Source organism: Cricetulus griseus, chromosome 2 (genome assembly GCF_003668045.3).
Source record: "Cricetulus griseus strain 17A/GY chromosome 2, alternate assembly CriGri-PICRH-1.0, whole genome shotgun sequence".
NCBI classification, from domain to species: Eukaryota; Metazoa; Chordata; class Mammalia; order Rodentia; family Cricetidae; genus Cricetulus; species Cricetulus griseus.
Window position 1 is genome coordinate 266,411,906 of NC_048595.1, and position 4,641 is coordinate 266,416,546.

At 42.0% G+C, this 4,641-nt stretch overlaps 1 long non-coding RNA gene across 2 annotated transcripts; it reads right to left on the bottom strand.

Moving 5' to 3' along the window:
- Positions 1–549: 549 nt before the first annotated feature.
- Positions 550–3,966, bottom strand: LOC113834275. 2 transcript variants are annotated; one of them, XR_004768027.1, is made up of 3 exons: positions 3,824–3,966; positions 3,425–3,491; positions 550–2,298 (listed from the first exon to the last, which is right to left on the bottom strand). It is a non-coding gene; the product is annotated as an uncharacterized LOC113834275 (long non-coding RNA). The 2 variants fall into 2 exon arrangements; XR_003482672.2 differs by having other exon boundaries at positions 1,718–1,773.
- Positions 3,967–4,641: the final 675 nt, after the last annotated feature.

The window sequence follows — 4,641 nt, forward strand, 5'->3', positions numbered from 1 at the left end:
TCTTCTGCATGGTATGACTATATCACAATCAACAGTGGATGGATATTTGGAGTGTTTTCATATTGGAGCTATAAAATAAAGCTCATGTAATTTTCGAACATTCAATGATAAGCATTCACTTCCATTGGAGACACACACACACACACACAGACACAGACACACAGACACACTCACACACATACAGACACACACTCACACACACACATACACACACTCACACACAGATACACACTCACACACAGATAACACACTCACACACAGATATACACACATACACACACTCACATACATACAAACACACACATACACACACTCACATACACACATACATACACATACACACAGATACACACCCACACACATATATACACTCACACACACACATACATATACATACACACAGATACACACCCACACACAGATACACACCCACACACATATACACACTCACACACAGACACACACTCACACACATACACACACTCACACACAGACACACAGACACATATACACTCACACACACTCACACAGACACACACTCACTCACACACAGACACACATTCACTCACACACACTCTCACACACTCAGTGGCCCAAGCTCTGAGTAATAGCACACAGGAGGCTCAGCATTGGTGAATTCTACTGGTAAAATGTAAAATTTGGTTTTGTCGAATTTTTAAGATTCTTCAACAGGGTTTGAAAATTCCAGTTTTTAAAGATCTTCATCAAAATTTGATATTCTAAGCCAGGCATTTTAGCTCACACTGTAATTCAAACACTCAAAAGACCAAAGCAGTACAACTTCTGGAGTTGAGCTAGCCTGGACTACATGGTATGTTCCAGGCCTGTCTGGACTATTAAATAAGACACTGTCTGAAGGAAGCAAGCATTCTGGGTATAGTAGCACTCACTTTTAATGCCAGCACTGATCAGGTAGAAGCAGTTGAATCTCCTAGTTTGAGGACAGCCTGGTCTACATAGCAAGCTCCAGAACAGACAGAGCTCCTATCCATGCCCCCAAAGAAAGAAAGATGGACAGAAAGAAGGAGAAAAAATATTTTTGAGCCAGGTCCTGGCTAGGAGGGCACAGAGAGAAATGTAGATAATGTACGTCAAAGGATAAGGAATCATTAGATGTTTCAAGGCATATGGGGCTTGTGAAAAGTCCCCAGCTTAAGATATTAAGAACAAAGATAGGGAACTGTCAATGAAGATTTTTAAAAAGCTGTCCCATAAGCTCCTTAAAGAGCAAAGCTAATAGTAAAAAAGTAGTTGGATAAGGGAAGAGAGAAATGGAAAAATAGAAGAAATGAGGGGCATGAAGAGAGGCAATCTTTTTTTCTTTTTTACTATTTACTCTTTTAAATTTCATTTTACTCCTTCCACCTTCCTTCACCTTCCACCCACCCCATGCTCAGTCCACTCCTCCTCATGGGTAAGGACTCCCATGAGGAGTCAACAAAGTCTGGCACAATAGGTTGGGGTAGGGCCAAGTCCCTCTCCCATGCATTAAGGTAGAATGTGGCATCCCACCATAGAGAATGGGCTCCAACAAGCTAGCTCAGGTACCAGGTGTATATCATGATCCTACTGCCTGGGCCCCTCAAATAGTCCAAGCTTCACAACTGTCTCCCACATATGGAGGCCTAGGTCGGTCCCCTGGAGTCTCTATAGCTGTTGGTCCAGAGCTCACGAGTTTCCACAAGCTTGGTTCAGCTGTCTCTGTAGATTTCTCCATCACAATCCTGACCTCCCTTGCTCATGTATTCCCTCCTGGAAGAGAGGCAATCGTATGTGTTACTCATATTTGTGCCAGCAGTAAATCAGTTCTTTTGTTTTTTCCTATTGTAGTAATTTAGTTCTTCATTCTTGACTTTTCCAACCAAGTCCCCCCCCCTTGCTTTGTACCACTTTTGAATCCCAATCACATTTCTTTTATCCCACTTTCCCATTGCAGTGAAGTAGATAGCTTAAGAGATTTGTCTCTTATTAGCCTAAGAGAAATGAAGGGCATTTCTCATTTGTCTTTATATTTTCAAGGCACTAATGGACATTTTTATTCAAACCAATTGATGCCGATGACCCAGTTAGTTGGACATCTAAAATATTCAGACACAGATCTTGTAGACTGTACACATCACATAGACAAAAGTCACAAGGTTACCACAACTGTTATGTGCTTAGTGACTAGAAGAGGGAATGACTCAGAGTAGGCATTTAACATATACTCACATTATAAGCAGTTCAAGAAATTCAAATTAAACCAGGCATTATGACACAGAAGTATCACTCTAGCCCCTAGGAGGTTGAAACAGGGGGATGATCAATTTCAGGCTAGCTTGCACTACACAGGGTAACCTTGTAAAAAAATTAATTGAGCCAGGTAGGATGGTGTGCATTTTGTAATCTTAGCACTGGAGTGACTAGGCCAGGAAGTTTGCTACAAGTCTCAGTCAGCCTAGACCACACTGAGGACCTGACCAGCCTAAAGTATAAACAATACATCAACACAACTCTCCCTGAAAATGCCAAACCAAGTTGGCATGGGGGCAGACATTTACATCCCAGCACTTGGGAAGCTGAAGCAAATGATTTTCCACACATATTTGAGGCCTGTCCAGACTAAAATTAAACTATCTTTAAAAGGTTTAAAAAAGCCAGGCATAATGCATGCTTATAATCTACACACTCAGGAAACTGACATAGGAAGAATCCCAGGAGATAGAAACTGCTATAGTCCTTCTGCAGCTTGTGTTCAGATGCTGAGATGGGGAAGTAAAGAAATAAATTGTCCAACCACCAGAAGAATTTCATACAAGTGTCCAGCCCCGAATAACTTCAGACATTTATACATCAAAATAAGCAAGTTTTCCATAACAAGCAAGTTTTCCCCATCCTCCACCATTAACTTCTGGCAAAAATAAATATGTCAAATGTGTTGTTCCCAACTTTTACATCAAATCATCTTTAAACCAAAAACAACACTTATTATTTTGCTAGCTTGGCCAAATATCGAGCCAGGTATTTACAAAACTAAAAAGTGATGAACATAGGCACACATTTTCAAGGACAATAATCTAGTTCAAAATTTGTTTGCAGAGCAGGGGTGATCTGGTCAGCACTGAATCAGAACAGCTCCTGGGGTCTGGAGTATAATAAGTGGCACCCCCAGACAAGAAAGCTGAGAAGCATCAACTCCCAAAGGATTTTACGGGAAATATTCGAGAAAAAAGGAGGTTTCCAGGAATGAACACATCTGTTCCATGTGTGACTGACAAAGTGAAACTAAAAATCTCCAAGAGAATCATCGATATCAGGAGAGAGAAGAGTGCATGCAGGCTACATGGTCCCAGAAGGATTCTGTACTGCCCCAAGTCCACTGGTCCTTGCCGTGTGGCACTGTCCCAGTGGGCTTTTGACTCACCGGAGACCTGTTGGACAAGCATTCATATACTGGTCTGAACCTGGGCTGCACAGCTCCTAAGAAGCCCCTGTCCCAAAAGGAAAAAAAGACAAGACAAAGGAAATTGGAAGCACACCACATAGAATACACAATAGCTGGGGTTAATGTAGTGCATCAAGACAGGAAACAGATCACAAGGAGTAAAATTGACACAGATTCTAACCAGGGTATTTCAGACATTACTTTTCAGTTGATGCAAATGCAGATTCATTCAGATTTGTTTGAGGAGTTCATTCATCCAGGGTCATTAGGTGGTTTGTAAACTATCTGGGAGAGCTAGGGACTCAAACATTATCAACTGCCCTGGCAAGATGCTCTGGCAAATGATCTCATTGTCTCTCAGCACCAGACACTACTTACCACAAGTCTATTACTGGCCACACCAAGAACCCAAGGCCTGTCTACATAGACTTCACTAGATGATCAGTCTCCTGCCTCACTCCCCTGGAACACATAACTCATTCTGAGGGATTGGGGAAGTTCTGTGCAGGGCCATCTGATTAGAAGAGTCTGGGTCCTTTAGTTGTTTGGTAACTACAAGGGAGATTTTTGGCTTTCTAGGATACACCTCAGAGAAATGGAATTCCTGTGGTTAAGGAATTGGTCAACAGAGAAGGTATTCAAAGATGCCATGTGCTCAGTGTGAACAATGGCCACTTCTAGAGCAAAGGGCAAAAAGGAAAAAGACTTCAGAAGTGACTAAGTGTATCATGGTGGCTCAGGGAAGTCACTAACAGGGAGGTGACCAGTTTGTGAGTTGTCCTGATGAATAATGAATAAGAATTTCCAGAGAGAAAAGAGAGGGTGTATAGTCTAGGAAGAATAAACAAGATGGGTCAAAGGTAAGGATTGCAAAAGGGCATGTGTTGCTAGGGAAGCTGAAGAGAGGGCAAGAGGTGAGAAAGAGGCAGAAGATAGATGTGTAAAATTGGGCAGAGATGGTGGGGCAGCACCTGGTGAATCAGCCTTCTAGAGTTTGGCCTTGGCTCTGGAGGCAATACAACTATAGTCTAGATTTTAAGTATTCATCAAAGGTGCATATAGTAAAGGCTCAGGCCCCATTATGGTGTGATATGAAACTGGTGGGTTCTTTAAAGAGGCATTAGGAGGTCTCCAGGTCATTGGAGGTATGTCCTGGAAGGAGATAATTATATCCTTCTGATGGGGGATATCCTTCT